This window comes from Mirounga leonina, unplaced genomic scaffold (assembly GCF_011800145.1).
Source record: "Mirounga leonina isolate KUSES-001 unplaced genomic scaffold, KU_Mleo_1.0 Mir_129, whole genome shotgun sequence".
NCBI lineage: Eukaryota > Metazoa > Chordata > Mammalia > Carnivora > Phocidae > Mirounga > Mirounga leonina.
In genome coordinates this window covers 72,235,347-72,259,096 of record NW_023270323.1, presented here as the reverse complement: position 1 = coordinate 72,259,096, position 23,750 = coordinate 72,235,347, and the positions used below count along the sequence as shown (strand labels likewise).

General features: G+C 42.2%; 1 long non-coding RNA gene across 1 annotated transcript; it reads right to left on the bottom strand.

The window, feature by feature from the left end:
* LOC118010287 lies at positions 1-22,248 on the bottom strand. The gene is made up of 3 exons (XR_004679165.1): positions 22,234-22,248; positions 21,189-21,250; positions 1-24 (listed from the first exon to the last, which is right to left on the bottom strand). It is a non-coding gene; the product is annotated as an uncharacterized LOC118010287 (long non-coding RNA).
* Between the last annotated feature and the right edge of the window lie 1,502 nt (positions 22,249-23,750).

The window sequence follows — 23,750 nt, the reverse complement described above, 5'->3', positions numbered from 1 at the left end:
ATAGCCTCATTAACCAAGCAGCACCTTGGAGAAGGCAAAGGAAAAGCCTCAGGCAAACTTATCCGGCACTTTCACTGAAATTTCATTTGTACTTCAATTAAACCATAGACCTAGAACCCCACAAGAAATAAAGGTGGCCTTATTTTCCATACTTTCTGAATGATTGTCAATGGAAGCCTTTGTGCTGTCTATCCAAAAGATCTTGGAAGCCTAGAGCCTCTCTTTAGCAGGTACCAACTGATTTGGGATAGCAATTATGAGCAGGAAAGCCATAATCAGGCATCTACAGTTCAAGTCCCAGATCCACCACTTTCTAACTAGATAACAGGTAGCTCAACCTCCCTGGACCTCAATATCATCATATGAAATCCGAAGGCAGTGATGGTACCTACCTCACAGATGACTGAAATTGTAATGCCATAAGTTACTGGGACATAGGAAGCATTCAACGAATATTAGCTAATAGTACAATCTATTAATTTAATATTTAATAGCTTCTTTTAAAAATTGAATATGCTCTCTATCTCAAACACTGTGCTATGTTTGGGAATGAGGAGGAAAGATGATTCACAATTCATGCCCCCAAGGAGCACAGAGTCCAGGCAGTTAAAGTATCAGCCAGGATCAGGGTGGGAAGCAGACAGCATGCTCAGTAGGATTTGTGAGTAGACTTTAAAGAAGGGACCATTTACAGAGAGGTGTTCAGAGTTTAAAAAGCCACATGGCTTGTTGAGGCACCCAGAGACTAGCAACAGCAGAAAGCTGCAACCTCACATGGGCTTGAAAAGACAAGAGAAGAAATCAGAGAGGGAAACAAACCATAAGAGGCTCTGGACTCCATAAAATGAACTGGGGGTTACAGAGGGGAGGGGGGTGAGGGAATAGGGTAACCGGGTGGTGGGTATTGAGGAGGGCACATGTTGTGATGAGCACTGGGTGTTATACACAACTAGTGAATCGTTGAACACTACATCAGAAACTAATGATGTACTACATGTTGGCTGACTGAACGTGATGGAAAAAAATTAATTAAAAAAAAGGGCAAGAGAGGGGGCACCTGGGTGACTCAGTCAGTTAAGTGTCTGCCTTCAAATCAGGTTGTGATCTCAGGGTCCTGGGATCGAGCTCCATTGGTCTCCCGACTCAGTGGGGAGCCTGCTTCTCCCTCTGCCCCCTCCCCAGCTCGTGCTCTCTCTCTCTCTAAAGTAAATAAATAAAAATCTTAAAAATAAATAAATAAATAAAAGAAAAAGTAAGAGAGGAAACAGTGCTACTGAAGTGAATCCAGTTGAGATCAGAACCCTGAAAGGGGTTGTTTGACACAGTCAGTGCATCCTGAATCAGGGATGGAAGGAGAGAAATAAATGCATCACCCCCATCTCCTCTTTCTTTCCTATCTCCTCTCTGTGCTGCCCAACCAGAGGCAGAAAGCAAAGGAGACTGAGTGGAGCGGCTCTTAGAGGGAGAAGGGGGAGGGTGTATACAGGCAAGGTGATTGAGAATAACTGGCACAAGGAACAAGCCACAGTCATTTTACTATATATCATTGCCTGCACTAATTGCTTTGCATAAATCATCTCTTATGGTCAAAACAAAACTGAGAGTGAGGTCTGCATTTTCCCTCCACACTTCTCAGAAGAGGAAGCTGAGATTCAGGAGACCAAGTGGCTTTTCCAAGTCTGTACCATCTAGCTTGGTCTCTCTGTGGGTGCAGAGAGTCTTTTTCTTATTGGGCTACAGTGTCCCCTTCATACATTCAACAAATACTTATGGCATTCTGTAGCAGAGACAGTAATACTCACCCAATATTTAATCTTCTCCTTGCATTTTCCTCCTTGCACAGTTAGGTGTAGATATGATCTGAAGCCATTGGTTATGACCAATGAAACATGAGTGGAAGTTACATGTATCATGTCCAGGGTGGGACCATGAAGAGGCTACACATAAATGTGGCGTCTCTCTCTTTCTTCCACTGACATAGCACTGAAGAGATCCTGAACTCCAGATCATATAGCTAGGAGATGCTCAAGCCTCCCTCAGCCTAGATCCCTAAGTGACTGTGTGGAGAAGCACCTCCTGCTGTCATTCATGTTACTTTAGCAAAGGTAAGAAATAAACTGTTGTGTTAATTCACTGACTTTGGGGTTATTTGTTACTCAGCATATCCTAGTCTGTCCTGACTAATACATGTGCTAACTTCATGTCAATTTCTTTGTGGTACAGAGAGTGCAATAGTAAACAATGGTTCTGCTACTCTTGGAGTGTCAGACAATGCCATATAAAAACTGCCTATAATGACAAGTAGATAAAGGAGGAATTATTCTTCTGAAGTAAAAGGAATAATTGACAGGATGCTTTAGTTCTCTTGAAGGACAAGCAGAACTTTGCCAGCAGACAAGGGACAGAAATAACTTTTCTGGAAGAGAAATGCCAATGTAAATACTCCTCTATCTGCAATATCAGGTGGTGAGAAGCTGGAAGGTCCCACCATTGAATGGAATCCAAAATTATACCAAATTTCTGATATGATTGGGTGACCAAAACACAATCTAGAGGGGAAGTGGATAAAACAGGAAGAAAACTTGCAATAAAATAAAATGAGGAAAGGGGGCACCTGGGTGGCTCAATCCATTGAACATCTGACTCTTGATTTTGGCCCAGGTCATGATCTCAGGGTTGTGAGATGGTTGAGCCTTGAGTCAGGCTTCATGCTCAGCACAGAGTTTGCTTGAGATTCTCTCTTTCCCTCTCCCTCTGACCCCCCCCCCAAAAAAAAACATAAGTAAGTCTTAAAAATAATAAAAATAAAAATAAAAAAATAGGGCGCCTGGGTGGCTCAGTCGGTTAAGCAACTGCCTTCGGCTCAGGTCATGATCCTGGAGTCCCTGGATCGAGTCCCGCATCGGGCTCCCTGCTCGGTGGGGAGTCTGCTTCTCCCTCTGACCCTCCCCCCTCTCATGCTCTCTGTCTCTCATTCTCTCTGTCTCAAATAAATAAATAAAATCTTTAAAAAAATAAAATAAATAAATAAAAAATAAAAATAAAATGAAGAAACTATTACAGCACTGAATCAACTTTAACAGTACAGAAGAACCAAAGCCCTACCTGTTATCACATGGAAATACAGAAATTTAAAGTGGGATTTGAGTGTGTCGAACTACACAAACTGGCTCAAGGGTTTGCTGTTAGCGATGACGATATCAGTGTCTGTGACAGCAGCTTTTGTCATAAAAGAAGTAACAGAGCACAATAGTAACCGAGCACTGAACAGTGTGCTTGTCGGGCATTAGTGACTTGTATGCATTATTCCTGTTTAGCTTGCTTATTGAACAAGCTATGTGCCAAACATCATTAGTAAAATAAACTCAGTAGTATGGAGCAGTGGGTAATAGGTGGCAAGCGATTACAGAAATGTCAGAAAGGACTCCAGGAGGAGAACACAGAGAACGCACTGGGCCATGGTCAATGGGAAAGGTCTCAATGGATAGAGAGGAAACCATGATGTCACTTAAGTTTTGAATCCAGCATAAAGGAGGAAAAGCCCAGGTTTGGTTGGAGTGGTGGGACACAGGAGGTATAATTGGTGAGGGTCAGTGTGGGAACCTTAGAATCCCAAGCTAAAGAATGGCACTCTGCTCTGTGATAAGTAGGTCAGTCTGTTAAGAAGATAACCCAACGGGACTTGGTGTAGACACCACTGGAGGGGGGTGGGTCACCAGCCTCATCAACAGCCCCTTGGAAACATTGCCTGGATGGAGAATCTTTACAGCATCAGTTATTCTGCCATCAGAGTGGGTTCCTTGTGAGTCACCAACACATAGGTCTTACGGAACGAGAGAGAAACAAGGAGGAAAGGCATCGGGGAAGAGGAGTGAGCAAAGAGAAAGCACTTAGAGCAAAAACGGAGCCCTAGTTATATTTGCTCATGATCAACCCAACCAAAAATTAACCTTAAAACAAAGTGCCTCTCAAAATGCAAGTTAGTATTATTGAATTGCTCCATTACCATCAGGACTGTTTTCATTTTTAAGTACGTGTGTGGTCGCCTCCACATTGACGGACTATTCATAGCCAGGGAAAACACCCCCAAAATCATTTTCCAGGGCATCTGTGCCCTTGTGGAGCCTGCCACGATGTTTTAATTGCACTGGATTGAATTTCAATGAAAGGAGTAGAAGCAGTGCATTTTCAAGAACTAATAATTCTATAATTTTGTAGGTGGGGCATACTTTTTTGGCACAAATAGGTAGGAGGCATCTGCATTTCTCCACAAGAGCCGTTCTCATTTGGACCAAGACCAGGCCTATCAAAAGTGCATGCTGTTACTTTCTGACTCCCTCAGAGGATCCTGGAGGAAACGTGCCTAGAGAGGGTCCTGCTTGATGGGAGGAGTCCTGGGGAGGTTTGCCAGATGAAGTGGGCGAGGGGGTTGCCGGGGGAGAGCTGCAGGAGAAGCCAGGAGATGGTGGTCCAGCCTCACTGAGTCCTTGGTTTCCTGGTCAGCTTCTCAGTGACATCTACACTCTTCACTCCCAGGTCATTTGTTTCTACTGAATCCACCCATTTCCCAGTGCTGGCCACACAGATGGAGGGTGAATGCAAGGAGAAGCAAAAAACAGTGGGCTTTTGCCAGAAGATCCCAGTGTAGCATCTTAGAGCAGAAAGAATTGTGGTGTGGGTCCTAGAGTAAGTCAGTTCACCTTTTGTACCTTGATTTCTTCCTCTGTGTGATGGCTAAGGACTTTCTGAAATCCTGTGATCTATGAATCCTTTGTATGTCATTCCAGTCTTCCCACAGTAAGACCACAATTTGCCTGCCCCTCCATCCAACATCATATGGATGCTCCCCAACTACCCAAATCCACCCCTCAATTTGTTTCACTGAGTCTCTCCTTTATCCACAAACTCCCACTGGACTTTCTAACTTTGAGGCAAATCCCCTTCTGCTTCCCTAAAGCCAGCTTTCTCTTCAAGTCTCCTGCTGGCCAGATGTCAGCTGCCAGGGGCCCCACAGGGAGGGAAAATTCCACCACACAGAGAGCAGCTTATGTGTTGTCTTCCGCAGCATTGCATCCCCAGTGCCTAGGAACAAACTTAGCACACAGTATTTATGGATTCATCTGGAGATCTATTTTCTAGGTGAGTGTCTCTGAAACATCATGGGTCCTGGGCATGCTTGAGGATTTAACAAAAGCTGTGGAGGAGCCTCTTCCCAGAAAAAAATACACATGCAAAATCGGGAAGCCATCCAGGCAGGTCCAAATCATGATATCCAAAGAGCACGGCAAACTATGGGATTCAGAACATTCTCATCACCAGAAATCCAGACTTTAAACTTGAGTTTAGTGTAGAAGCTAGTTAAGGTGGTGTCCATATTATGGATTCCTGCCTTGTGTGTGTGTGTGTGTGTGTGTGTATGGGGGCGGGTGTCTGGCTTCTTTTTCTTTAGGGAATTGTCTTGTCGCTACGCTGTGTGATTCTCAGTCATGTGATGTTACCTTTCCAGCTAGAGGAGGCACAGCTATCATTGGTCAAAGTGGGAATAGTGATTGGTCTGGCAGGACCCAAGTTGGGCCAATTAGAGTATTTGTAGAGGATCAGTGCAGATGATCGGAAACTGAAAACCACATTCTTTTCTCTGGGATTACTAGGAGTGAAATGTTTTGAGCTTAGAGCGACCAGAAATAATCCTTACTGCCATGATGTGAGGGCACTAACCCCCACTTGGCAGATAACTGGGATCTGGAGGGGCCGCTGCAAAGACAGAGAAGCAGGGAAGAGTGGGCGCAAGTCCGGTTTGTCAGAACGACCCAGCCAGAAGGGGAAGAGGGGCTGTGATCCAAGGTGCCAGATCCCAGACTCCTGCTCTGCCACAGCAACAAGCTGGAGGGGAGACTGAGCTGAGGGGATCCCAGCAGCCATATGGAGCCTGAAGGTCTGACCGAGCAGCAGAAGCAACGGCCACTCAGTGCCAGGCACTGGACTCAGGCTTTTCCCGCACCATCTCATGTAATCATTGCCATAAAACTTTAAAGTATCACATATATATAAGCTATATATGCGTCCACTGTGATGTGTGTGTGTGTGTGTATATATATATATGATAACACAATGGATATATATAACTTATACATGATATCATATATATCATGTACTAGATCACTGCATATATCACTATATATGATATACAGCATATATTTGATATCACGTATACATTTTACATTCACACACACACACACACACATATCGGCATCACAATGGAAGAACGAGAGGTTTATGAGGCTAAGTGGCAGAGGTGTGGGGCCAGAATTGAGGGCCTGCTGTGCTTGATTGCACCACTATCACCCTTCCTTTCCCTTAAGCTTCAGGACCTGGCAAGGAGGGTGGCATGTCGAAGGTAAGGACCCAGAAGCCGAGGCTGCATCTTCAGGTGGGGCTCAGAAGCAGACTCAGCTGCAAAGTGCCCCGGACCCAGGAAGAGGGGGAGCAAGGCTGGGGGCGGCGGCCGCATGTCGTACCGACTCCCTCCAACCCACTCCCTGCCAGACCCCAGGCAGAGCACAGAGGGGATGCTCAGCAACACTGGGGTTGCCCCCAGGAAGCCTGTAACCTAGTCTGTGTGGACTTCAAGCCCAACCCATCTTCCCTTATCTTTTAAATTATCTTCAATGGCTTTTTAATTTTTTTATCCTGTGTCTGGTACACAGGAGCCTTCATTCCCTGCTCTGCCACTGATTCTCTGATCCCGTGTACCTTCTCATCACTCCCCAGTGGATCATGAATACCTGGGGGCTGGAGTCCTGTGTCGGCCCGCCTGGTGTCCCCCACCAGGTCCTACGGTACTTGGGAGGCTTCGATAAATATTCCTTGGGAAGATAAATACCACACAGCAAGGTGCCACTTTTTCCTCCTCTATTGTAAAAATAGGGCAGGAAAAAAGCATTTATTGTACTAAATTATTTGTAGCAGCATATTTAACTCTGAAGAAATCAGCAAGCCCCTATTACTCTAGGCTTATGGCCAGGTCTTTAAAATATCTTTGTTATAGTAATATTTTTCTAACTGTATTTTCTATAATAAGATTTGACCTTAATTTGTTCTTTTACCACAATTCAAGTCAACCAATTATAGGGCTAGATGTAGCCAATCAAAAGAACACAAGAAATTGAGACCATGTACTCTAAAACTTCATTCCTGGGAGATGTTAAGAGATGCCACACACACACACACACACACACACACACACACACGCACACACGTGAGGAGGTGTTGGAGGACTCTATAGACCAATGTATTACTTGTTCCCCTTGGTGATTCACAATGTGCCTTAGCATATGAAAGGCTGACAAGTCCCAAAGGAAAGAAAATGATCTTTGAGCACTCAGCAGTTCTCAATTTACTGGAGCAGAATATCCACGAAGACACAGATGAGTCACCTGCTGTCGTCGGAACACCAGCTTGGGAAAATGACCTGGCGTCTTCTCATTAGAGTGACAGGGCCCTGGAGACAGTGTGGGCCAAAGCAGCACAAACAGTCTTTGGAATCAAATAAGGGGATGCTAGATTCCAACTCTACCACCCCAGAGCTACTGTAGGCAAATAAAAAAGCCTGTGTCCTCTCTCAACAACAATTGTTTGAGCACCTACTACATGCCAGACACTGTTCTAATCACTTGGGATTTCTCCATAAGCATAAAAGGATCAAAATCTGTATTATAAAGTGGGAACAAAAATACCTAGATCTCAGGTTATGAGGCTTAAATGGGGAAATAGTTTTGAAATACCCGTCATGATGTTAACTCTTAGCAACAGTAAACACACGAAAAGTCACAAATCTTTAAAAAGGAGGTAATGAGCTTTTTCTAGAAAAGCCTAGTACTGGTGTCTCCTGACTTTCACAGGGCCACCACGTCTCCCTGGTTTATTGTTCTGTCCCTGAGACCTTTCCCACCAAAAGCTGCAAATCACTGTACCAGTACTCAGGTATTAAGGGAAAAGAAGACATTGCATCTCTTAATGAGCCAAGAGGAAGGTATAATGATGGGGAATCTCATTGAAGGAATGACCTTCGATGAGGAAAAATCTCAAAGAAGAGGTATGAGAGGCAAAAGGAAAGGTTATGGAAAAGCGGAAGATGGTGACCCTCTCCAGACTGAACTATTTTCTTGAACCCCAAGACTGACTGACTAACTCCTCAACATCTCTATGTGAAGTTTCTCAAAGATCCAACCCTGACTCCCCAAACAAAAAGGCTCACTTTTTTAAGGCTAGTTCTTCCTTTTCTGTCATCCCCCAAGTTAATGAAACAATGTTATGAGGAAGTCATTTCCTCCAGCAGTCAGCTCTGCAATTTTTCCCTATTGTCTCTGGCTTTCACCAACAATAAGATGAAAAAGAATTATAGTCTGTGACACGGGAGCCACTATGGAAAACAGACGGGCAATTCGTGTTCAACACAGCGTTAACATATGTAGAAATGAATGAAGACCAGCCAGATGGGAAAAGCAAAAACTATTTTTTCAGAGCTTGCTCTCCAGCACATGAGTCAGCCACCACCATTTATACACTAAGGTAGAGACTCAGAGGTAGGTGGGAAAGCTTCACAGTGGGGAAAAAAAGAAGGTTGCAGGTCCACCTGCATTAGAAGATATTATGTGAGGCACCCCCTGTGATTGGTTAAGGCACATATCTGGTTTTCTCTGATTGGTCCTACTTGGAAGCCAGAACAAACATTAGGGAAGCTGTCAGTTACTAATCAAGTCCTAACCATCCGGGGCCAATTGTTACAGAAGCTATTATTTAGCATCCTGGAGTATTACTAAACATAGCGATCTGGCTCCCCTGCAAGCCTGATTTCCAGCCGGTTGGCTCTCTGAGCTGTTTATTGTAGATAAAGAGATGGATTTCTGGGCAGGTTGCTACAGGTTATGGGTCTGAATGCTGTTTTTGTGTATGATCTGGACATTTTCTGTTTGTATCTTCAGTCTCTCATATATGATTCAGAAATTCTACTCCTAGGTATTTACCCAAGAGAAATTAAAACATAAGGCTGCAGAAAGAACACACAGCCATGTTTATAGCAACATTACTCATGATAGCCTAAAAAAATGGAAACAATTTGAATGTGCATCTATTGATGAATGGATAAGCAAAATGTCATCTATCCATAGAACAGAATATTAGTCAGCAATAAAAAGGAGTGAACTATTGATACATGCCACACTTAGCGTAAGCTAAGTGAAGGGAGCCAGACAAAAAAGGCTGCATATAAATGTGAATAAAATGTAAAAAAAAAACAAAAAAAAAACAAAGGCTGCATATTCTATGATTTAATTTATGTGAAATGTCCAGAATAGGCAAACCCATAGAGATGAAAAATAGATTTGTGGTTGCCAAGAGCTAGGGGAGAGGTGAACGGGGAGTGACTGCTAATGGATATGGGGTTTCTTTGACAATCATGATTGCACACCTCCATGAATAGACTAAAAACCATTGAATTGTATGCTTTAAAGGGGTGAATTTTATGGTATGTGATTATATCTCAATAAAGCTGTTGTTTAAAAAAAAAAAAATCTGTGACACACATTTACGTTCCATAGTTCCCAAGGCCTTTCATTAGTTTTGCCAAGTGCATATTAAGTAAAGTGCCTAAAATTCAATAAGCTCATTGCCTTCCCTGCACTTGTCTTAAGCGCAGTGTAGTTGGAGGAATTATTAGCTGGATTTCACAAAATGACTTTTTGCCCACAGTCCTAGAAATAGCTCAAATGTTTAGGATAAAGAAATAAAGGCACAGAAAGTCTCCTTAAAGTTAAGCAACAACACGGGAATTTGAGAAAAGAAAGGATTCAATTATAAACTGTGATAATTTATCAAAAATGAGGGAAAATTCTGAAAATTTTCTAAATAAAGGAATGAGTCCATTAGAGATGCAGAGATAAAAGGATGAGGTCAGAGGCAATGCCAACGATCTCCAAATTTGAGATTAGTGTTAAAAGCACTTCTGTGCAAAATTGCCATGAACTTCAAACTAATTCCACACCATTAATTTCCAAGTGCTCTGAGCCACACTGACTCTAAGAGACAGACTTTTGTTGGCAGCAGAGCCAGCTGGACTCAATTACTTGTTAATTTTCATATTTCTTTTTTTAGCCACCAATATTTTCTTTCAAAAAAGAGGAGGGCTAATTCTGACCAGTTATCTTAAGAAGTTTTTTTTAAAACTAAGAAGTTGCCTCTGGCCATTCGGTAATGTCTGTTGTCACTTAGAGCAGAGTTCCAGCCTCAATCCATATTTGTATGTGAGGTAGAAACAGGGTAAGTAGACCATCTTGCCAGTCGGAACTGTGGAGAGGGATTCTGGGAGTTTCAGTGGAACTAAGGTACACAATCTGTCTCCTTCCAGGAGCTTCTAGACAAAAATAGAAACTAAAACAAGAATGAAAATACACCAGAGCAAAAACAGAATAGAATCTCTTTGGTATGCTAAATAATAGTAACAGCACCAGCTAGTAATGCATTTAACCTATTATAGTAAGTATAAGCAATTATTATACTTATTATAATACAATAACATTAACTTACATTTATTGAACACCTGCTATGTGCCAGGCACTGTTCTAAGTACTTTCTACATGTTAACTCATTTAGCCTTGAAGTACTATTTTATTATTCTCACTGTGCAGATAAGAAATAAACTCGTTGAGTTTATGTAACTAGCCAGAGTCACAGAATTAGCAAGTATTTTCACAATATCTGCAGCAGTTGCCAAAGCTCATTTCCATTTGCATTGCTTGAGACATTAATTTATGGACCCATTAATTGAATTTTTTTTTTTTGGTTCAAACGCAAGCCCTTGCAAATTAGAAGTGGTTTATCTCATTAATGATATTTAGTCAGGAATCTCTGAAGTTCTAGAAACTGGAAAAAAAACCTAATCAGGTGGATTAGACAAACATGTATTTGGTGGGGTGTCTACATTCATTCATTCATTTATTGTTTATTCAGTCACAAACATTGAGCCCCTAAAACATAGCACCAAGAGAAATAGGCAGAAAATACCATGATGAAAATGAGAGTCCAGTGGGGAGATGAGCTGTACTTTTAAACAGATATTCCCAAAACCGTTCAGTGTTTTAAAAAAATTAACAACATATACATTCCCAAAACCGTTGAGTGTTTTTAAAAAATTAACAACATATACTATACATGGAAAATATTTTAACATGTTTATTGCAAATTTAGTACTTAAAAATGGGGGGGAGCTCTAAGTGTTTCTTAACTATTTGTTTACTATAGTCAAAACAGATTGCAAATTTAGAATGAAGAGTAAATGCTAAGTGTTGAACTCACACTTTGTACCTGGGACCTGTTCTAAGCTCATTGCACATTTCAACCCATCCTCACAACCCAATGAAATAGGTCCTACGATCATCTCCATTTTATAAGGGAAGAAACGAAGGCACAGAGAGGTTAAGTAGCTTGCCCAACGTCACACAACCAGGAGCAATAGAGTTAGCATTAATGTGATAAAATGTGTTACCATAGAATGCACGTTGACACACAAGGTGCAGAAAAGATGCGCTTAAAAGCTCCTAAAAACAGGGATGGCTTCCAAGAGGAGGCAACATCCTGCTTTTCTTTCACGATGTTTGGGCATCTGTTTCAGATGATCTTTCCCCTGGAGGGAAAATGGATCAAGGCACAAATCTGACCGTGATATTCACAAGCTCAGGACTTGCAGCCAGTCAAGTGTCTCTCCCAAGTTTCAGCTTAATTAGACAGAATTTTGGTGAAACTATAATCTGCTGTCTCACAGGACATTTTTATCGCCTGCTTAACATTTCAAATGAAACATTTTATTGCATTTGATGTTAGTCAAACACTTAAAGTGTACTCTTCATGGTTACAATTCGCAATGTGTTCTGACTATATTAAGCAAATATTTAAGAAACATTTGGGCTGTTTTTCCATTTTTAAGTATTTAATCTGTAATAAACATATAGAATGTTAAAAATACATTTCATGTACAGTATGTGTTAAGTGTTAAGAATATATTTTTGAACTGCCTTATTTGAGCCTGTCAGACTTTCCATTACAACCCCCTAATTTAAGGGGGTTTTAAACCAGCCATAAAAATCTCCTCACCCTGATATTTCAGGTAAAATATCTCTCCTTCCAGAAGCCTTTTTTTAGTTGTCCATGGATTTTTAGTCTTGATGCATTTAAAGAAAAGTTGACTTTACAAAATTGGGTATAAAAGAAAGATTTTTCTTATAGGATTTTAGTGTGATCTTCTCTATGCTTTTTAAATAACCATACATTAAAAGCATCACATTAAAAATCATAGGCCTTACTCCAAAACTTTGGAGAGAAAACAAAACACGGTTGAAATAAGTACTATCTTTATATTTCCAGATTGTATTAAAATTCAGAATCAAGGATATGAAATAAGGTCGTGGACACTTCTCGCACAGTCCCAGGAAACTGCCTACGTGTGCAATAATGTAGTCATGTTAGCATATTACAGTTTACACTTGGGTTTCACATCCCTCCTCTTACACGTCCTTCAGGAACTTGGGAGGCAAGAAGACTTTCATAATGCCCACCATCTTACAGACAGGTCGGCAAAGTTTTGGCAGAAGTTAAGCGATTTGTCCAAAGTCACACAGCCAGCTATTAGTGAAGCTGAGGTTTGAACTCATATCCCTTTGTTTGCCCCACGTTAACTTGTGCCCACTTGCAAAAGATAGAGCCCATGTGTGACTTGGTGTTTCCATGTAATTATATTTTCTTGTCTGTTAAAAATCTCAAATAAATAAAATTAAACCCCTTGTACAGATAAGTAACTGGATGTTTTTTTTTTCTGATGTCACTTTCCATTTTAAGAGTCAAGATCATACAGGGGCACCTGGGTGGCGAAGTCAGTTAGGCAGCAGAATCTTGGTTTTGGCTCAGGTCGTGATCTCGGGAGTGTAAGATCGAGCCCCGCATCCGGCTCCACGCATGCTCTGTGTGGAGTCTGCTTGAGATTCTCTCTCCCTCTCCCTTTGCCCCTCCCCCTGCTCTCTCTCTCTTTCTCTCTCTAAAGTAAATAAATTAATTAAAAAGAAAAGAAAAGAGTCAAGATCATACCAACAAACAAACTGAAGAAATGTTTCTCTTCCTTGTTCAAGTTGTCTAGACTATGACCTAAAGAAAAGAGGCATCCATCACATCACACTGTAATATCTTTTCTAACTGCATCCAGGAAAAGTCTCGAGAGTTTGTGTATCCATCCCACTCACTTAATTACAGATTCTTTGAAAGCCAGGGTTGTCATTTTGTCTTCCTCTCTCCTATCCTAATGCCCAATGGCGAGCACAGCGCCCTGCACATTATAGGGGTTCAATAATGTTTGCCAATGAGAGGAATCTATCGAACTTCACAAAGAGAGTGCTTGTGCTATCTCATGGAATATTCGAGATCGGGGTGGGAGGGCACTTCAATTACCCACACCAGCACTTCTCCAAGTGACTTCCTTGTTCCACGAGTTCCACAAGACTCTTCATGACAAAGCAATTCCATGAATTGATAAATTTTAGGAATGCTCCCTCCCCAGGAAAAATAATGCCATGGAGCTCCCTGAGTATAATCATGCCTTCCTTATATTCCTCTTTGGAGTGGACCGACAATGGGGTGCCCGTGGCCTCTGCTGTCACCAGGGAGTCTGTCCCTGCTGGCCAGGTGGAGATCAGTTCTGTCCACTGCGATGGCAGTGTGGTAACGTCTAGCTTGTCCGAGGCGTGGTGTGGCGCTCACACTAAACTATCCCCTCAACTCTTACCAGTAATTAAAGTGATATTTTGGCCTATCGATGTCATATTCCTTATTTTTTATTTCTCCATTTGTTCAGAACATAAAAAGGGGTGAGAAATGCTCTTTATTTTTGGTACCCAAAAGCTCCGACAGAGAAAAACACCTGAAGTCCTCAACCGTCAATTGCTTTTCTTTCAAACCCATCTTCCTTCCAAGTATACCAAAAATATCCTCAGGCCTTCAGAGTAATTATATTTATGATCATTCATTTTTTCATTAGTCTAGAGCAAATATTGTGGGAACTCAAGAAAGATGATGTTCCAAAGTCAACCTCAGGTTTGGAATTGCAAGAAAGAACCACAGATGAAAATGGAATTGGAATCAACTGAACCCTGGATACTCTCTCTAATGAGCGCTCCGGACAGGAACCACATATTATACTGTTTCAATATACAGCCTGAAGAAGTTAGGTGGGCTGGTCCCCAAATTATACCTATGACACTTGAGCCGCAGAGGCAAGGGGCGCTCCAGGACCCAAGAAGAGAAAGCGAGATTCAGCAGAGGCATCAACAACAGGGTGGAATGTTTGAATGTTGATTTCTAATTCAGACATAATGTCAAATAGTAAAAATGTCCTGACTTCATTCACCGGCTCAACAAATATTTACCGAGCGCCTGTGACATGCCAAGCACTGTTGGAGACATTATAGATGTAGCAACGAGCTAAATACAAAAACCCCTGCCTTCGTGAAGCTTACGATTGAATGGGGAAGAGATCGATAATAAAAAGTAAATGACTAAAGTATCCAGAACGCTAGAAAATTTACATGCTACAAGAGAAATAAAGCGGGGAAAGGAGATAGCAAACGCAGGGGTATTGGGTAGAGAGGAGACTGAAATTTTAAATGGGACACTAGGAGAAACCCAACTGAAAGCCTGACATTTGCACACACACATGAATGGGATGCCTGTTAGCGATTTAGAAAGCATTCTCCACAAAGGGGCAGGAAAATACAGATGTCATCAGAGGGAGTATACCTGGCAAGTTTGGTAAATAGAAGGGGGCTGTCTTACTCAGCTTGGGCTACCAAAGCAAAATGTCATAGACTGAGTGCCTGAAACAGCAGAAAAATGGATTTTCCCACATTTTGGGGGGTTGGAAGCCCAAGATCGAGGTGCAGCAGATTTGGTTGCTGGTGAGCTTCCTTCCTGGCTTGCACACGGTCTCTTCCCACTGTGTCTGCACATGGCCTCTAGGGACAAGAGCGTAAGTTCTCTGGTGTCTTTTCTTATAAGGGCACCAGTCCCATCCCAAGGGACCCACACTCATGACCTCATCTAAACCTAATTACCTCCCAAAGGCCCCATCTACGTAGATACACTGTCTCACTGGGGGGTTAGGGCTTCAGCATATGAATTTTGGAGGATGAAATTCAGTTCCTAGCTGGGGACAAGTACAGCTGGAGCTGGAGAAGCCAATCGCCACAATCACCCTGTTGCATTGTCCTCAACTTCTTGCCCATCTCCCTAGATGGTGATTCACATGGCAAAGCCTCACTCCCGATTATATTCAGTTCTCCCCTTTCTCAGGGGCTAGAGAAAATCACAGAACCATGTTCCCTGAATACACGTTAATACCTAGTCCAATTCCCTAGGGCTCACATTACAGTGTCCTGCTATCCATCTCCCATCCTCTAAGACAATTGTGTCCTATCTTCTCCCTTCCTCCTCTAAACCCCAACAACTTCCTCCCTCCCTCTCTAGCTTGCTGTTTCATTGAGAAAATAAAAGCAAGTCAGAAGACAATTCATACATACACCCTGCACCCCCATCCCATCCACCCAACCCAGCATTTGTTGTCAGGACTGTCTCGGGTCAGCCTCTCTCTTGCTGAGTCCTGGACTACACATTCTTCTGCTCAAGTTCATCCTTCTAGCAATTCTTCCTTCTCTCTCCCACACCATCGAGTTCCCATCTTGACTGAATTATTCCCAACAGCCTTCAAATTCCTCCACAGCCGTCCTTTATCTAGTTAAAACAAAATCCTCTTGAATTTACCTTCTTTTCAAGCTTTGACCCCATTTCTCTGCTCACCTTTAGAGCAAAACCCCTGAAAAGAGGTGTCTACACTCACTGTTTCTAGATCCACTACTCCTATTATCTTGTCCTTTTTGTGACCACTCACATATCTCTTACTTTAAATTCACATACAGTAAAATTCACTCTTTTTATAGTACCTTTCTCTGAGTTTTGACGTATGGACACAATCGTGTAACTACTACCACATCAAGATATAAGACAGCTCTGTCACCCCCCCCCCACCAAAATCACCTTGTTCTCCTTTGTAGTCACATCTCCCCCACGCCTAGGCTGACAACCAGTGACCTGTCCCTTTGGATCTGCCTTTTCTAGAATGTCATATAAATCGAATCATACCATTTGTAGGTCTGAGTCTGTCTCTATTGTCCTCAATCTACTTTCACCCCCTACCCCTTCTCCAAAGCTATCTTGTTAAAGTGATGTCAGGGACTTTAGATCTGATGTTTAAGCCTCAGTGTTCATCTCATTTGCCCTATCTACAGCAGGGGACACTCCCTTCTTCTAGAAACATCTTCCTGGCCTGCCGTCCAGGACTCTATACATGTGTGGTTCCTCCTCCTCACCTGCTGCCTGCTCATCTCAACTTCTTCATTTGGAGAGCACCAGAGCTCACTTAAAGTTGCTTTTCTCTACCTATATCCAGACTCATAGCTCTAATCTGTATTTGATGACACCAAAATTTATGTCTCTAGTTTAGACCACTTCCTTAACTCTAGGCTACCAATCCAACTGCCCACTCAACATATATCTATCTATCTATCATCTATCTATCTATCTATCTATCTATCTATCTATCTATCTATCATCTATCTATCATCTATCCATCCATCTATCATCTTTCCATCCATCCATCCATCTATCTATCATCCAACCATCCATCAACTCTGGGACTTAACATTTTCATAACTGAGGCCCTGATGTTACCTCTCCCTCTCCACTCCCCCTTTCTTTCCCAGCTTTTTTATTCTCACCTACTGTCAACTCCATTCTTCCAGTTTGCAAGCCTTGGATTCACCCCTGACTACTCTCTTTCTTTCACACACCAGGGCCAATTCTGTGGGCTCTATCTTCAAAATGCACATCTGCTTTTTTTTTAATTTTATTTTATTATGTTATGTTAGTCACCATACAATACATCATTAGTTTTTGATGTAATGATCCACGATTCATTGTTTTCGTACAACACCCAGTGCTCCATGCAGTACGTGCCCTCTTTAATACCCATCACCAGGCTAACCCATCCCCCACCCCCCTCCCCTCTAAAACCCTCAGTGTGTTTCCCAGAGTCCATAGTCTCTCATAAAGGCATTTTCAATGACTTTAATATATACTTGAAAACCCTGCTACCGATGTTTTAAATGCCCATTTATTTTAATTGGAAAATTATGATGCATTGCATCCCAACCCAAGATACCTAAATAATTTTTACAGATCAAAAAATACAATGAAAAAATAAAAAATATGTTTTTATAAAAAATTAGTTTAAAATGTTTATATAAGCAATAAAGAGTAATTCAAAAGTAAACAAATAAAGTTGTAGATGAAATGTAAAACAAGGATAGCACACTGAGCTCTCCGAAGGGGGAAGAAAAGTCAGTACTTGCGAATATTCTATTCTGATTCCGTGCTTCCAGCTAGATTGTGAGCTCCTGGGCTTTTGTCTGTTCTATGTCCTGCTGCAGCATCAGTGTCAATCAGGGGCATTCTCCACCCACAGCTCTGTGGCTGACCGCACTCATGAGATCACTGGCTGGATTTTCTAAGACTTGGATACCTACGTCTAGGGAAATCTGTGTCTTGCTTATAAAGTATGAGAGCAAATGTGTCTTTGCTCCACACTCCCCTCCATCCCATCCACATTTCCCAGCACACAGCACATATTCTTCCACTGAAGCTGCTTCTGTTTTCCCTGTTTTACCTTTTTTATGGTTTCTAGTGACTTTTGAGGAAAGGGATAGAAACAGAAATGCTCTTTTATCTACTGAATTTAGAGGCAGCCATACCTGTATTTTAAAAGTATGCACAGAAGGGATGAATACCCAACTTTTACATCAACATGGATGGGACTGGAGGAGATTATGCTAAGTGAAATAAGTCAAGCAGAGAAAGCCAATTATCATATAGCTTCACTTATTTGTGGACCATAAGGAATAGCATGGAGGACATTAGGAGAAGGAAGGGAAAAATGAAGGGGGGGAAATCGGAGGGAGAGATGAACCATGAGAGACTATGGACTCTGAGAAACAAACTGAGGGTTTTAGAGGGGAGGAGGGTGGGGGGATGTGCTAGCCCGGTGACAGGTATTAAGGAGGGCACATACTGCATGGAGCCCTGGGTCTTATACAATAGCAATGAATCGTGGATCACTACATCAAAAACTAATGATGTATGGTGACTAACATAACATAATAAAATAAAATTTAAAATAAATAAATAAATTAAATAAAAGTATGCACATGAATTTTAAGAAGTAGTAGATAAATTTTTGGATCTGTGGCTAATTACAGTATGATAATATAGTGGATTTTCAAACTTTCTTATGCATCAGAAACACTTGAAGTCTCATTAAAACAGACTTCTGGGCTTTCCACCAGGGTTTCTGATTCAGTAGGCCTGGGATGGGACCTGAGAACTTTAATTTCTGGCATATTCCCAGCTGATGCCAATGCTTCAGGTCCGGTGACTACACTTTGAAAAGCACTGTTATACTAAAATATTTTCACTTTAGCTATGTCTAAAGGACTAAAACTGGGGGAGACGTTATAAAACATTATAAGAAAAAAAGACATTCTAAGAATTCATAAAATCTTTTGAGAATGAAAGCAGACCTGCCATAGCCAAAATGGACATGTACAATATTTCCAAGGGGCCAGTGCCATGGAGAGATTCCCAGGCCCTCCTGACTTCCTCAGGACATGGATCTAGTCCTGCCTCATGGTGAACTAGCCCTGTAACACACAACAAGTCATGCCTAAGGTCTTCGTGCCTGTAGAATGACGACCTTGGGCCATGTGGTCTCATTACAACTGGATGTATAGATGTGCATGTTCATGTGCTTGTTCAGACCCTCTCACTAAATGCAAGATTGATTTAAAGTATTTGTGCAATGAGATAGCCTACTAATGAACGTAAGACAAATGTGTAGGTAAACTTGAACTCTTCAGGGTGAAAGCTCAGGATTTTTTTAAAAGATTTTATTAATTTATTTGTCAAAGAGAGAGCACACACACAAGCAGAAGGAGAGGGAGAAGCAGGCTCCCCGCCAAGCAAGGAGCCCGAAGCAGGACTCGATTCCAGGACCCCGGAATCATGACCTGAGCCGAAGGCAGACACTTAACGGACTAAACCACCCAAGTGTCCCTAAATGCCCAGATTTTAATGCTTCTCCCCACCTCACCCCCGCCCAGTTCTTCTGCTTCCCACCTCTCCATCTTCTGAATTCCAGAAGAAACTCTGTAAAAATATGAGAGCAAGAGAGAGGGGTGTCTGGGCTATGCATTATCCCTCTTTGCTGGCTCCCACTAACCTCTGGATTAAGGGAAGTTCACACTTCCTGGTTTGAGGTCGTTTTAAATTCTAGCGCCTGACCTCTGCCCTCAGTGCTTCTGCAAGGAAGGACCTGCTGCTCCTCTAGGGTGAGTGCCCCTGGGAGCTCAGCCACCTTCCCCTGATGCTGAGCTCTCTACCTCTGCTCTTGCTGACGAGGTAGACCTTCCGACACCACTGCCTCATCCAGCTGGCTGGGTTCCCTGGGCTTGTCCATCCTGCAGCCTGTTTACAGAGTACCTTCTTTGTCCTGCACAGAGTCACCTTGGAAAATGTAGATTCCTTCCATGTCACTTGCAGTCTTTGAGGAGAACTGAAAGTGCCCTTAACAATTCCCTGTCTGGCTTCTGCCAAACCCTACTGTTGCTCTACCCCGGTCACCTTTTCTCTATGGTGGACCCTCAAACATTCTCCTTCCAGAATTTCAGAAGCAAGCCCTCTCCCCTTTCAGCTTCTGCCTCAAACTATCAGTGATATATGTCCGGCATGGTCCCCAGCGTGAGCGGTGATCCAGAGAGCAAAGACTCCAGGTGGTTCTCAGCAAGGCAGACAGCATCTTCTTCCTGGCAGCCTGGCTCTCCCCCATCACATCAGCAGAGGCTTTCCTTTCCTGTTTGAAACAAACTTACATATTCCTCCTTGTCTTCTCTACACAACGGTTAAGGGCAAATAAAGCTCAGATACTCCAACATGTTGTTTTGTTTGTTTGTTTGTTTGTTTGTTTGTTTTTTAATAAGTGAATGGAAATTTGGGGAAATTTAAAGAAAAAAAAAAACCCTCTACTCTCTCCATGAGAGGCTGACAGGACTACTATCTCTCTATGTACTTTAAAAAAAAATCTAGTATGAAACTCAAAATCGAGCAATGAATTCTTTGTTCTAGATGGTGGCCACAATCTCCCCAAATCAATGAATGGCATTGATTCATTACGCAGATGAAATTGCTAGGCAACATATTTTATGGGGAAGGAAAAATATCTTGTTTTAATATTTTTTGAAAATATTATCCCTCCTTACAGCATAGGAAAGTATACTTGAAAAGAGGGTACAGCAAAATCCCAGCGAGACAGCAACAGAAAGTTTTAACTGCGGCTAACACCAGTGGGGAGGCCACAGAAGATAAAGAAAACAGAATCAGGAGGAGGGGCACGTAATGGATGGAAACTCTGGAAAGTGGAATTCAGAATGGAATTTGTCCTTTTCTGGCCAACAAAACAAAACAGAAACCAGAAATCCCCCAAAAATGTCCTTCTCTACAGCATTGACAGAGCATATGACATTCTGTGGATGTGATGGGGTGGAGAAAGGTACTAGGGCATGAGAAGCATTTCCGCAAGGAACCTGGAGTGCTTGAACAATGAATGAGTCCACTCATAGAGAAGCAATAATTAAGAAACTTCTAAGATAATACAGAAGCTTAGAAATATGGAAACCTCTGGGGCCACATGACCCCCTCTCCTCTTGTTTGGCTATGCAGTTTATGAATGTCTGCACACATGCAATGGAAAAGAGACCTGGTTGGGGGGTGGAGGGGAGATTTCATCATCATATCTGGTCTATATATCTAACGTTAATTCTGTATTTTCTCAGCTGATGTTTAATCTTTTAAATTGAGAGCTTTCCAGAGCCTTTGGGGCATAGCAGACCTTCTCAGGAGAGCCAGCTGGGTGTTTCTTGGACCTCTGCAGCCATCAGCACAAATGTGAAAGTAGCACTATGCATTTGAAACTCAGAAATTTTTCTTACCCATCTTCGGACCCCTAGTCCCTAGTTCAGTGTTCATCAAATAGCAGGTACTCAGCAAATACCTGATGAAGAAATAACATCATTTGGAAATCTATATAAAAAATAGCCTATAATAACTCCTAGAATTAGAAATAAACTCCTAGAATTTGAACATCTGAAGAAATTTCAGGGTTCGTCTGAAGACATCCAGCCACCTCATTTTAAGGACAAGGAAACTGAGGCCTAGAGAAATTAGAAGACTTGTCCAAGATTTCCCAGGAAAGGAGTTGACAGAATCGGGACTGGAACCCCAGCCCTTGACTCTTATTTTCTTTCTCCTTCTTTTTCTTTCTTTTCTTTCTTTCTTTCCTTTCTTTCTTTTCTTTCTTTCTTTCTCTTTCTCTTTTTCTTTCTTTCTTTCTTTCTTTCTTTCTTTCTTTCTTTCTTTCTTCTTTTCTTTCTTTCTTTCCTTTCTTTCTTTCTTTTTCTTTCTCTTTCTCCTCACCATCTTAAAATGTAGATTTCATTATTATTCAGGTATGGCCAGACCAACAGATATGGAGACAATTGTCCTTGTAAAGAGAATTTGTCATAGTAACAGATCCAAAAGGGAGGGGGCAGGCCATGGCATGGGGAGGTGGGGGGGTCACACGGGGAAACACCAGGGTGGGCTGGGAGGCAGAAGGAGGAAAACATGGCAGGGAGACTCTGGTGTGGTTTCCACAGGAAAGACAGGTGAGCAGAGCTGGCCGACTGAGGAGCGACTAGTTTGAACTACTTCAGCAGGCTCTGGAGCACAGGTACTGCCCCTAATTGTCTGATGCAAGGCCCTGGGAGATTAGGGCAGGGCAACTGTGGCCCAGAGAGAGAGCCAGACAGAGGAGGTGGTTCGGGGTCTGAGCTCTCGATGGATCAGTCCGTGTATGAGAGCACACACCCAGCTGAGCTGTTTACTATCTCTAGGAATTAGTTAACCCCGAGAGGGTTAGTCCCTCCAGGGTTAGCAAGGCTCCAGATGGCAAAGCATCAAAGTACGGAAATAAAAGGATGTGCCGAATGTACTCACCACACTGAGATCATAAGTCTTCGCTGCATTAAAAATTTAGCTTGGCCTTGGTAGGTTTGTCTGCCTTCTCTTGCACACTGTTCAATAAAATCATTAGAAAAGGGGGCTTCCACATGAAGTTAAGGATTCTGGATCCTCAGAGCTATGAAAAATGGCTTTTGGATCATAATCTAGACAATCTTTTCTGATTATTTATCTAAAACTAAAAGCAGGAAATGATTCATTTGATTCCTGCCAATCCTGGAGTGTTGCCACTTTCAGCTCAGGAAGAGCCGGCTTCCCTTGGCAGTCCTCACTTGCAGGATGATGAATGAAGTTCTATGTTTGGTGCTAGCTAAAATTTTATAGGGTCTAAAAAAGCAATTTATACATGCTTCAGGAGGTGGCTATATTTTTTCTTTTTTAGATAGCTCTTAGTCACAGCAGGGCACTCAATATACGTATATCACATCGAGGGGTCATTTCACAGGAGAAATGAAACTTCGCTCTGTCTGTTGATAAACATGTTCTTGGCTTCTGCAAGCCTTATGTAGGCTCAGAATCCAGCAAATAGGTATTAGCTGAATTCTGAATTTTCCCAGTTAATTTCACACCTCAAGAACCCATGACCCTCAATGTGATATTAGGGAAAAGAGAAATCATCAGCCTAACAAAACATTTTCTTGGTTCCAAGTATCTGTTGTTATTCACAAATAGGCGGGGCCAGTTCTCTCCTCTTGGGAATCTTGAGATGGGTTGAATGGTCTTGCACACTAGCCAGTCAGGCCACTAAGTTGTCAAGGGTCAAAGCTAACTCAAAGAACAGTGGCCATGGGCCAAACCACCCACTTAGTCTAAGTGATGAGCAATCTAAACACTCCCAACCCACCAAGCCTCATCCATACCACATTTTGCTGAGAGTTTTGGATTTATTTTTTTTCTGTCTCCTAAGTATGTATCTGGGGTGAAACATCTGAGTGCTGGTCATTCTTAATCAAGCTTCAGGATACTCTCAAGATTATCTTCCCAGTTTCCATCATGACAACGGTTTTATTAACCTTCTTCCCTTTTCATTTCTGAATGCATGTCCTTACAAAGCACCCTGAAGGAAATCTGGATAGGAGGGTTGAGGACCAGCACTGCTGTATATTGGCTGAGGGCCTCAGGCAAATTACTTTGCCTCCACCATCCTCATCTGTAACATAGGAACATAATATATATCCACTATTTCAAAAGATTATGTAATAATATGGGAAAGACTTATGATTAGTTTTAGTGAAAATATAATCTATAAAATATGTACTTAGAAAGACATTTGAGGGGTGCCTGGGTGGCTCAGTCAGTTGAGCATTGGACTCTTGATTTCAGCTCAGGTCATGATCTCAGGGTCTTGAGATTGAGCCCTATGTCAGGCTCTGTGCTCAGCGGGGATCTGCTGGAGATTCTCTCTCTCCCTCTGACCCTCTCCCCTCTCCCCTGCTTGCGCATGTGCACATGCTCTCTCTCTCAAAAAAAAAAAAAAATCTTTAAAAAAAAAA